The sequence below is a fragment of the Schistocerca serialis genome, chromosome 6 (assembly GCF_023864345.2).
Source record: "Schistocerca serialis cubense isolate TAMUIC-IGC-003099 chromosome 6, iqSchSeri2.2, whole genome shotgun sequence".
Lineage (NCBI taxonomy): Eukaryota > Metazoa > Arthropoda > Insecta > Orthoptera > Acrididae > Schistocerca > Schistocerca serialis.
In genome coordinates, this window is record NC_064643.1 from 227,950,865 (window position 1) to 227,963,341 (window position 12,477).

The following is a 12,477-nucleotide window of genomic DNA, read 5'->3' on the forward strand; positions in this document are numbered from 1 at the left end:
AGTCGCATAGTGCTCAGAGCCATTTGAACCTTATCACATCGGCACTTATCGAAGCACATGCTATGGCAATTCTCTCTCGCATATCTTCAGGTGTAGTTGGAATGTCTTTATAAACAATGTCGTCTACGAATCCCCACTGGTAAAAATCCAGAGGCGTCAAGTCTGGCGAACGAGCCGGCCACGACACATCTCCTCCGCGTCCAACCCAACGATTTGGGAATTGTCTCTGCAACTCATTTCTAGCCATCAGCGAAAAATATGCCGGACACCCATCGTGTTGATACCGCTTTCTGCTCCTTGTTCCTAAACATATTTCTTCCAATAACAGACCTAATGTTTCTTGCAGGAATGTGGAGTACTTTCTACCATTAAGATTTACTTCGATGAAGTAGGGGCCTATAATTCTGTCCTCCAGAATCCAACATCATACATTCACCGACCACGGTTTTTCGTGTGCAATTGCCGCTGCCAACATGGATTTTCAGTTGCCCAATAAATCACGTTATGCAAATTAACAATTCCATGGTTTGTGAATGTAACCTCGTCAGTAAATAAAATAAAACTAATAAATGTGTCATCCCTCTGAATCTGAAGTTGAGCCCATTGGCAGAATTTAGCGTAACGCGTACAATCCGTACCAGTTCATTCTTGATGGAGACTGATATAGTAAGGATGATATTTATGTCCATGCAGAACACGAACAACACTACTCTGGCTCATGACAGATTCCCTAGCGATCTGACGCGAACTTACACAAGGATCTCGAACCACAGTGACAGGTGTACCAATTTCCCTTTCCTCGTTAGTAACTTTCTTTTGCCGGATATGTTTCCGATGCGTTAAAGATCCAGTTTTTCTCAGTTAGACATACACATACATAAACGTACGACGTGTAGGGTGAGTACGTTGAGGATATCTTTCAGCGTATAAGTCTCTAGCGCTCACTGTATTTCGTTGGCATTCTCCTTAAATGAGAAGCGTATCTACTTGTTATTCGAAGGGATACATCATTCACAATCGCTTGATTCGACGATACTAGTCTCACCATCCGTATTAGTGTTATATTTGCAAAACGGTCGAATGGTCCTTACATGTCAACGGCACGTTGGATGGATACCGCGTATTCGGCGAATATTTACTATCTGCACGATATACGAGAGAGAATTGTCAGAGCATGTGCTTCGATAAGCGCCTAAGTGATAAGGAATACCAGTCAATCCATGATAACAAGATCGCAGCACTGCATTGATACCAATGGTCATCACTTCGGACACTTTTTGACCTTCGTTGACCTTCAAAGACCTTAGTGTTACCCATCATTGGATTCGTCTCGACAGCCTCTATCAGAAAATGAGTACCAAACTATAGCATCCCATTTAAAAAAAAATGATCTTCATTTCTCTGACGCCACCCCGCCTAGTAACAAAAAACCAACGTCATATTACGGCCCCCGTTGTCCCATGCAACATTTGTCCCACAAACGTTTCAGCTGCTATCGCACGTGAGGAGTTATTCTTCAAGGTGGCAATATTTAGTGACCCAACCTGCATATATGTTCTTAAATGCAATAGCGCCTACTGACATTAAGAAACTAAAAGCAGGGTAAATTAGAACGTCAGTGGTGTGTGTTGGGGGATTCTAGTGGGAGTCGTTTACGAGACATCGTATTTTCAAGAGTTCCCAAACCGAAACTTGTGGAGTACCTGTGGTAGCACACATTAAAACACAACACAAGTGCATGCACTAGTTATGTGGATTCTGACCAGTAACTAGAAAACTGACCATCACTGTTCAAAATGACCACCGGCACGGGCAATGCACTCTTCCAGTCTGGCATGTAACAACTGCTGCACACGTACTAGCATTTCACCGGAGATGTCCGGGCAGGCTGTAGTAATGCGTCGTCACATATCATCGGGAGTAGTTCGAATGTCCTTGTAGACAGCATCTTTCAGCTTTCCCACAGAAAAAGTCTACGGCCTCAAATTCGGGGAACCGGTCAGCCAAGGTATAGGTCCTCTGCGTCCGATCCAACGATTTAGAAACACTTTGGGAAGACATGCTGTAGTACTTCATGCACTATTGGCTGGACAGCCATCTCGTTGGTACGACAGATTCCTCCTAGTCTGCAGAGGAACGTCTTCTAGCATCCGTGGAAGATCGTCTCTTAGGAGGTTACGATTCTTATGCGCGTTCAGTGTTCCGTCTACGAGAAACGAGTCTATGTGCTTATGGTTCACTATCCCATACCACACGATTACGCTCCATGGACGCTGGCGTTCGGCCTGACGAAGCCAGCGGGGACTGTCAAACACCAATAGTGCATGTTTCGGCGGTTCAAAAAAATGGATCAAATGGCTCTGAGCACTATGGGACTTAACATCTATGGTCATCAGTCCCCTAGAACTTAGAACTACTTAAACCTAACTAACCTAAGGACATCACAGACATCCATGCCCGAGACAGTATTCGAGCCTGCGACCGTTGCAGTCGCGCGGTTCCGGACTGAGCGCTTGAACCGCTAGACCACCGCGGCCGGCTTCGGCGGTTCACCTGACCATGACTGGAAAATATAGTGTCATTACTAAGCAAGATACATGATACATCTGGAGTATCCTTTCGTAATGCCTATGTACATAGGTTAAGACGATTTTCATAATCGTTTCCATGCAGCTTTTGATAGAGAGAGAGGTATTGGGGAAGGAACCTATGTTGATGTAGAACGTATAGAATTCTTGCCTCGCTCATACTACTTCCTCGTGTGATTGCGAGGGAGCTAACGTGCGGAAAAAGCGCAACAGCAGCAAGAGCATTAATTTCCTTCTCTTCTGTCGTCACTTGTTTCCTCCCGTTACGTGTTACACTACCACTTTCACCTAACTGGTTGAAGAGGCTGATAAATAATTGCCGAGATGGTTGACGGCTATTGAGATATCTCTCCGCATATATTTTGCAGGAACGAACTGCATTCTTCCTACACTCTCCATACACTATGAGCGTGTCGGCTTTCTGCATTGGTAACTCCAATCGTAAACTCACGACCTTCTGCTTGGACTGTCACACACTAAGTGACTAGCAAGTCGTAATGCACTCCGGGAACACACAAGGACACTGTAAGCAAACATAACATCTTATCTAGCATACGTCGATGAATGGCACAAACAACTTTGCACGATACTATATCTCGCAAACGACTCCCGTTAAACTACCGCAACAGATGTCACTGACATTTTAAATTACTCTACTTTTAGCCTGTTAATGTCAATAGGAATTGTTATATTTGAGAAGTATGTCTGTACAAAAATACACTTTCTAAGTATTACTACATCTGTTTCTTGGTTAAAAATAGGAGCGCCTGAAAATCCATTCTGTGAAAGCAGCACATCAGCAGCACTTTCATTTCCGTAATATTTTAGGAGATTCACCATATACAAACACTTCAAAAAAAGTTTTGCATCACCTCGATTCCGAGAGTTCTGGAAACTGTGCAGAAAATTGGAATAGAGATCAACATAAACATCATTTTCGCCCTATTTATTGCTCATGAAAACCACTCAGTGCATGCTGTACCACCATACAGCGAGGCCTTAAGAGGTGGTGGTCCAGATTGCTGTACACACCGGTACCTCTAATACCCAGTACCACGTCCTCTTGCATTGATGCATGCCTGTATTCGTCTATCCACAAGTTCATCAAGGCACTGTTGGTCCAGATTGTCCCACTCCTCAACGGCGATTCTGCGTAGATCCCTGAGTGGTTGGAGGGTCACGTCGTCCGTAAGCAGCCCTCTTAAATCCATTCCAGGCATGTTCGATAGGGTTCATGTCTGGAGAACATGCTGGCCACTCTAGTCGACCGATGTCGTAATCCTGAAGAAAGTTATGTACACGATGTGCACGATGGGAGCGCAAATTTTCGTCCATGAAGACGAGTGACTCGCCAACATGCTGCCGATATGGTTGCACTATCGGTCGAACGATGGTATTCACGTCTCGTACAGCCGTTACGGCGCCTTCCATGACCACCACCGGCGTACGTCGGCCCCACATAATGCCACCCCAAAGCAGCAGGGAACCTGCACCTTGCTGCACTCACTGCACAGTGTGTCTAAGGCGTTCAGCCTGACCGGGTTGCCTCCAAACACGTCTCCGACGATTTTCTGGTTGAAGGCGCATGCGACACTCATTGGTGAAGAGAACATGATGCCAATTCTGAGCGGTCCATTCGGCATGTTGCTGGACCCATCTCTATCGCGCTGCATGATGTCGTGGTTGCAAAGATGGACCTCTCCATGGACGTCTGGAGTGAAGTTGCGCATCATGCACCCTATTTCCCACAGTTTGAGTCGTAACACGACGTCCTGTGGCTGCACGAAAAGCATTATTGAACATGGTGGCCTTGCTGTCAGGGTTCCTCCGAGCAATAATCCGTAGGTAGCAGTCATCCACTGCAGTAGTAGCCCTTGGGCGGCCTGAGCGAGATATATCATCGACTGTTCCTGTCGCTCTGTTTCTCCTCCATGTCCGAACAACATCGCTTTGGTTCACTCCGGGACGCCTGGACACTTCCCTTGTTGAGAGACCTTCCTGGCGCAAAGTAACACTTCGGACGCGACCGAACCGCGGTATTGACCGTCTACGCAGACATCACGAGCCGTGTACCTCCTTCCTGGTGGAATGACTGGAACGTATCGGCTATCGGACACCCTCAGTCTAATACTAATAGGCGCTGCTCATGCATGGTTGTTTACATTTCTGGATGGGTTTAGTGACATCTCTGAACAGGCAAAGGGACTGTGGCTCTGACTCAATGTCCACAGTCAACGTCTATCTTCAGCAGTTCTGTGAACTGGGGTGATGCGAAACTTTTTTTGATGTGTGTATATGTAAACGGTCGGAGATATATCCGTTGGAACAATATACGTCAAATTTTTCATAATGACGTATCCTCCTTTTACGTTATATAAGTATTTATGTACACCATATGGCTATTCAATAGGTATATAAAAACACGCGCGAATGTCACGTTGTGTCAAAATTTCAAAGCGTTGTCTGGAGGACTTTGGGAGATTTACGATTTTGTACAAACAAAGATTTACATCTAGATAAATAAAAATTTAAATGTTTGTTTTCTAAACCTTAAATATACGTATAAGTTCTGCACTGATTGCTTTGAATCTTGCTGCATTCGAAAACGAGCTTATTTTGGTATACCTATTTTTGAATATACATACTATATAGCCGGCCGGTGTGGCCGAGCGGTTATAGGCTCGTCAGTCTGGAACTGCGCGACTGCTACGGTCGCAGGTTCAAATTCTGCCTCGGGCATGGGTGTGTGTGATGTACTTAGGTTGGTTAGGTTTAAGTAATTCTAAGTTCTAGGAGACTGATGACCTCAGATGTTAGGTACCATAGTGCTCAGAGCCATTTGAACCATTTTTATACATAAGTTATGATAGTCAAACGTTGTTAGCAAACAGGAAAGATATGGCTTATTGACTTCTTATCAGAATACTACTAGAGAAGCTGAATATGCAGTCACAATAGCCAAGGCTCACGGTCAGAGGGAGAGGGGAAGAGGAGGTGAACAGTGCGGTTGGAGAAAACGGGTATGGAAAGCTGTCAGGAAGAGATAGACGAGATGGACAGAGAGAGGGGTAGAAGAAGATGGGGGGGGGGGGGAGAGAGGAGGAGAGAGAGAAAGAGAGAGGGAGGGAGAGAGAGAGAGAGAGAGAGAAATGTGAAGATGGACATAGAAAAGGGGAGGAGGTCATGGACAGAGATAGGGTGAGAGAGAGGGGCAATATGAAACGGAGAGAGATGGGGGAGGAGAAAATTGACTGAGTGAGGAGGGAGGTGGTGACGGACAGAGAGCGTGGGAGGGAGGACGTGGAAAGAGAGAAGAGGAGGCAGGGATGGACAGAGTCAGGAGAGAGAAGGAGACTGTGACGTACATTCAGTTCCCATACATATTAGATAAGAGAACCACTTGTATGAACATCAAGAGCTCAGATGGAAACCCAGTTCTAAGCAATGAAGGGAAATCAGAAAGGTGGAAGCAGTATATAGAGGGTCTATACAAGGGCGATGTACTTGAGGATAATATTATGGAAATGGAAGAAGATGTAGATGAAGATGAAATGGGAGATACGATACTGCGTGAAGACTTTGACAGAGCACTGAAAGACCTGAGTCAAAACAAGGCCCCCGGAGTAGACAACATTCCATTGGACTGACGGCCTTGGGAAAGCCAGTCCTGACAAAACTCTACCATCTGGGGAGCAAGATGTATGAAACAGGCGAAATACGCTCAGACTTCAAGAAGAATATAATAATTCCAATCCCAAAGAAAGCGGGTGTTGACAGATGCGAAAATTACCGAACAATCAGTTTAATAAGCCACAGCTGCAAAATACTAACACGAATTCTTTACAGGCGAATGGAAAAACTAGTAGAAGCCGACCTCGGGGAAGATCAGTTTCGATTCCGACGAAATACTGGAACACGTGAGGCAATACTGACCCTACGACTTATCTTAGAAGAAATATTAAGGAAAGGCAAACCTACGTTTCTAGAATTTGTAGACTTAGAGAAAGCTTTTGACAATGTTGACTGGAATACTCTCTTTCAAATTCTAAAGGTGGCAGGGGTAAAATACAGGGAGCGAAAGTCTATTTACAATTTGTACAGAAACCAGATGGCAGTTACAAGAGTCGAGGGACATGAAAGGGAAGCAGTGGTTGGGAAGGGAGTGAGACAGGGTTGTAGCCTCTCCCCGATGTTATTCAATCTGTATATTGAGCAAGCAGTAAAGGAAACAAGAGAAAAATTCGGAGTAGGTATTAAAATCCATGGAGAAGAAATAAAAACTTTGAGGTTCGCCGATGACATTGTAATTCTGTCAGAGACAGCAAAGGACTTGGAAGAGCAGTTGAATGGAATGGACAGTGTCTTGAAAGGAGGATATAAGATGAACATCAACAAAAGCAAAACGAGGATAATGGAATGTAGTCTAATTAAGTCGGGTGATGCTGAGGGAATTAGATTAGGAAATGAGACACTTAAAGTAGTAAAGGAGTTTTGCTATTTGGGGAGCAAAATAACTGATGATGGTCGAAGTAGAGAGGATATAAAATGTAGACTGGCAATGGCAAGGAAAGCGTTTCTAAAGAAGAGAAATTTGTTAACATCCAGTATAGATTTAAGTGTCAGGAAGTCGTTTCTGAATGTATTTGTATGGAGTGTAGCTATGTATGGAAGTGAAACATGGACGATAAATAGTTTGGACAAGAAGAGAATAGAAGCTTTCGAAATGTGGCGCTACAGAAGAATGCTGAAGATTAGAAGGGTAGATCACATAACTAATGAGGTTGAATAGGATTGGGGAGAAGAGAAGTTTGTGGCACAACTTGACCAGAAGAAGGGATCGGTTGGTAGGACATGTTCTGAGGCATCAAGGGATCATCAATTTAGTATTGGAGGGCAGCGTGAAGGGTAAAAATCGTAGAGGGAGACCAAGAGATGAATACACTAAGCAGATTCAGAAGGATGTAGGTTGCAGTAGGTACTGGGAGATGAAGAAGCTTGCACAGGATAGAGTAGCATGGAGAGCTGCATCAAACCAGTCTCAGGACTGAAGACCACAACAACAACAACAACAACATATTAGAAACGTGTGCCTTCTTTTCCGTTTAAGCAGGCTGAGTCACAGCAACATACGGCCAGTAACAGTTAGTATTTAAATATTCGTATTAAACATTTTTGAATAGATTCGCTATCATTCTTTAAAATTATGTAAATACATTTTTTTTAATTCTTCAGAGACATATCAGTCATTATCATCTAGCTGTTTCATTTTATATTTAATCTCTGTGCTTTTTCGTTGTGCACAGTCTTGCTGGGAGGGTAGTTGTAAATGGACTGTCTGGGTGAATGAGTTACAATAAATGGAGATAACGTGTTTTTATAATAGTGGTGAAGGCAGAAGTACCTTTTATTAATAGTTCAGTGTGTGGAAATTTTAGTGAATATAGACGTCTTCAAAGTTCAGAAATTTTATTTCACTGAATAATGATAAGTAGCCAGCTGCATAACACAAGCTTTTCGCCAGTTAATGTTTCTACCTATCAGTCAGAAGAGGGATCTGAAACGAGTGTTATATCCCACACAAGACAATGAGGCCGTCAACGAAATAGCAAGATAAGTAATTTTTTATAACTGTAGACATGGATGAGAGATTCGATCAACTCAGTTAAAATAAATTATCAATGACTGTTTTGAAGACACAATATTGAACGTTAAGCGTTATCGACAGCTGTATACAGCAAGACAGTGTGCCAGGATTTCATTACCGACAAACTCGACCTGTGGGACGAGATGTGTGTAGTCCAGAGCCAAGCAAACACGACATCGTAGAGCTTAGCGCCGGTTTGTAGGGGAAGAGAGACTGAGCGCGTTGTTCGTGACATTTCGTCAGATGTATGGCTGATGTTGGCACAAAGATACCGCACTGGGCTGAAGGTGCGTCTGTGTGTTTAAACTCGGTGATAAAGTAAGCGAAGTGTGTGAATGAGTGAAGGCAGCCAGGATATCTTCCGGAAAAGTGAATGCTTTAGTAATAGAGAAGGGTAACAGATGCACATTTTATTCAGGATCAGAATGGAGCTTTACAATTTTTCACGCTTATACTGGCTGGTTCCTCTCTCGATTCTTTATGCCATCGAGTTCTGCGGTGTGCCTCTACACCTTGTTGCAGTTTGTGGCCTTGTGAATAACATCGCATAAAACTGAAACTTCCTGGCAGATTAAAACTGTGTGCCGGACCGAGACTCGAACCCGGGACCTTTGCCTTTCCCGGGCAAGTGCACTTCTGGATTGCATACACCAGTAGGCGAACGAACGCCAGCAGTTATCTCACATTTTATCCGTCAATGCAAAGGAAAATACGTGCGGTGAGAGTGGTATCTCGCTGAAATGGATTCTCAAACGACAAAAATAGATCACGCGTCATTTACGTAACAACATCTCATTACTTGGAAAAAGTTGACAGTCGAAACACGTTATCAAAAATACTGGACCCAAACCGAATTTATCGTTAATTCGGAGCACAAATTACTCTCGTACGTAATTTAAAATTTATCTCGTTCATTCGTTTTTATATTTTCACCGTCCTTTCAATTAATTCATCGTATTGCTTTTCTGAACGGCTGTTTTAATTTTTACCTTCATTTTCTGTATTACACAGTCCTTATCGAGCCAACACTTAAATCAAGTAAATGCAGTTTTAATATTAAATATAGTAAGAAGACCAGAAAGAAAAACTAAACACAATTAAGAGAATTCGCGGTATACAAAGTGTGGCCCTGCGACCTATATGAAAAATTCATTGCTCTCACCACAAATGCCAAAATATTCGTTACTTATTGCATTAGATATGAATTAACTACTAAATATATAGCCGAAAAAGTGAAACAGCGGCAAACAAAATTTTATCGAGAAGCAGGGAAATTCTCCGCCACACAGAAATTTAATCACCGTGTTTCGGTAACATTTACCTGATGGCCTACATAGAGGATATTTCAAAACGATGCATCCAATTCGACAAGACTATATATTCTACATGAATGAAGATAGAAACTTGAGTTTTTACTTACGCATCGAAACTAAAAATTTACTTTGTCACAAATTCTCAGTTTCCAGTTCATGTCGTTGCCTGTAAGGATCCTCCTGGTACAATTAACTAACGCGTTCACCGTGCGATGTGATCCTGGTCCAAAGTACTGTACTGCACGTCCCACATGTCAAAGCACTCGAATATGGCGCCATCGGTATCAACACATCGGCTTTTATTTATTTACTAGTCTTGTGGCTGGTTGGATGTGGCCAGCCACGAATTCCTCCCCTGCGCTAACCTCTTCATCTCAGAGTAGCACTTGCAACCTGCGTCCTCAATTATTTGTTGAATGTATTCCCGTCTCTGTCTTCCTCTGCAGTTTTCATCGTCTACAGCTCCCTCTAGCACCCTGGAAGCTATTGCCTGATGTCTTAAATGTCTCATCATCCGGTCCCTACTTCTTATCAGTATTTTCCGTATGTTCCTTTATTCGCAGATTCTGTGGAGAGTTTCTCACTTGAATACTTCTCTTACTTTGTTAGAACTTCAACGTAAGATATTACGATCATATTAATCACCAGATTATAAAAAATTTGAAATTTTTAAAGTCTGTCTATCACACAAAACAATGAAAATCTTATATTTGTTGCTCCTGAAAACCGCTAGATACGCAACTTGCAACAGAAAATCTTCACCGTACAACTCTTTAGCCATTTAGTGGTACAGATAAGCTGCCTCAACGATGGGTCGGTCGTCAGCACAGCAGTGATCTCTCATTGCCGTATTGGCCCCAAAGATCGTCTAATTCCAGGCTGCGCAAAGGTGCCGCTCTTGCTATGGGCGTTGTACAGGAGTGGACAGAATAAAGGAAACACTGAAAACAACACATTTCCATGCCTAATAGTGTAGGAAAACCATTGACATTCAAAACAGTCATTTGGGAATGGATAAATACATGTCCTGTATAATTTTCAAAGGAATCTTTTTCGGATCTTCCTGCAAAATTGTGGTAAGTTCAAGTAATAGAGGTAGATAGCGATCACTCATTATTCTATCCTAAGCAGACCACGAAGACTCATTAATATTGAGATCTGGTGACTGTGGTTACCAGGGGAGATGCGACAACTCATCCTCTTGCTTACAAAACCAGTCCTGGACGATGCAACATATCTGAACGGGGGCTCTGTCGTCTTAGAACACAGCATCGCCATTGGAGAACAAACACTGTACCGCGGGATCGATCTGATCAGCCAGAATGGCCGTTAATCCTTGGCAGTAGCCATGTGGTCAGTGCCGGGCGGGGTAGCCGCGCGGCCTACGGCGTCTTGCCACTTTTCGCGCGGCTCCCCCCGTCGGAGGTTCGAGTCAAAAAAAATGGCTCAAATGGCTCTGAGCACTATGGGACTTAACATCTGAGGTCATCAGTCCCCTAGAACTTAGAACTACTTAAACCTAACTAACCTAAGGACATCACACACATCCATGCCCGAGGCAGGATTCGAACCTGCGACCGTAGCGGTCGCGCGGTTCCAGACTGTAGCGCCCAGAACCGCTCGGCCACTTCAGCCGGCAGGTTCGAGTCCTCCCTCGGGCATGGGTTCGTGTGTGTGTTGTCCTTAGCGTAAATTAAACTTGTATTAAGTAGCGTGTAAGCCTATGGACCTATGACCTCAGCAGTGAAGTCCCATAGGAACTTACCACAACCAATCATGTGGTCAGTGTGTAACATTTATATCGACTAGAAGTAGGTTTATATTATGTAACTGTATATGTCCAGTTATGGAGTGAGTATTCCTTGTTATTTAAAGTCATTGATTTGTGACAAGAAAACTTAGAGTTTTTAAATTATGTATGAAGAAAAAAGAAAAATGATTTGTTATAATAATAAATTTTTGTAATATATGTATGTTTATAAAAAAGATAATCTTTATTGAAAGCTGGTTCATGCTTAGGGCACTTGTACTTGTTGTATATAAAAGATGTAGTGAAGTTTCTCCGCAATGGAAGTGGCATGGCGCGATGTACGTAAAAGGTGGTTTTGGCGATCGATCTTGGCGGCTCCTTGGTGTGAACAGTAAGCAGTGTGTGGGTAGCCATAGCACGGTACGCTTAAACAGTGTCAAGAGAGGCAATTGGAAGCTGCTTTGCAAAGGATTTGTGCCTTGGATGTGGATCTGGATATTATTTGGTATTCTCTGCAAAAAGGTATGCCTCTAATATGTTGAAAGTCCGACGCCAAGAACAGATTTTATAGAGCATTCGAACATCAAAAGCCGTGAGTACAGCTAGCCGCCAAGTCGCTTGTCACCAAAACGTCGTCACTGCTTTACTAACTTCACACATCCAACTATATATATGGGCATGGGCCAGTTAATTTGTGTGTGTGGTTCTAATAAAAATCCAAATGCTATACATCTGTGTCCAGAACCATATCTTCTATCGTGATGACGAACCTACGCTGTGACCACTCCTAACTGCTGTTAAAACCGATTATCCTGTTTTAAATGAACAATTCTTGCATACAGGTGTTTAAAAGTGTTTTTTTTTTGTTTGTTTGTCAAATGTAAAAGGAGTAGCACAAGTGAAATGTAAAGCCACAAAAGCAAACTTAGATAAGATTTTGCTAAAGTACTCTTAGTTTACTGCAAAGTATAGGTTTGCAGGAATACAGTGCCAGGTTGCGTAAATGTTATTGTCTAAAATACCTGCTTCACAGGTGGTAAAAAAGAAAAATACGTTAAGCTCATTAACAAAAATAGTAGTGTTTTGATTTCTACCACGAACGGTTCCTTTTTCGAAGTTAATTGAGCTCGGTGTTGATTTTTTTGTCCTGCAAAGTAAATTATGAACTACTCCAAGTGAAGT

The 12,477-nt window shown here is 43.0% G+C and overlaps 1 protein-coding gene across 1 annotated transcript in view; it reads right to left on the minus strand.

The window, feature by feature from the left end:
* Positions 1–12,477, minus strand: part of LOC126484294 (uncharacterized) — a 143,372-nt gene that overhangs the window by 104,143 nt on the left and 26,752 nt on the right. The gene's annotated exons all lie outside the window — the stretch shown is intronic.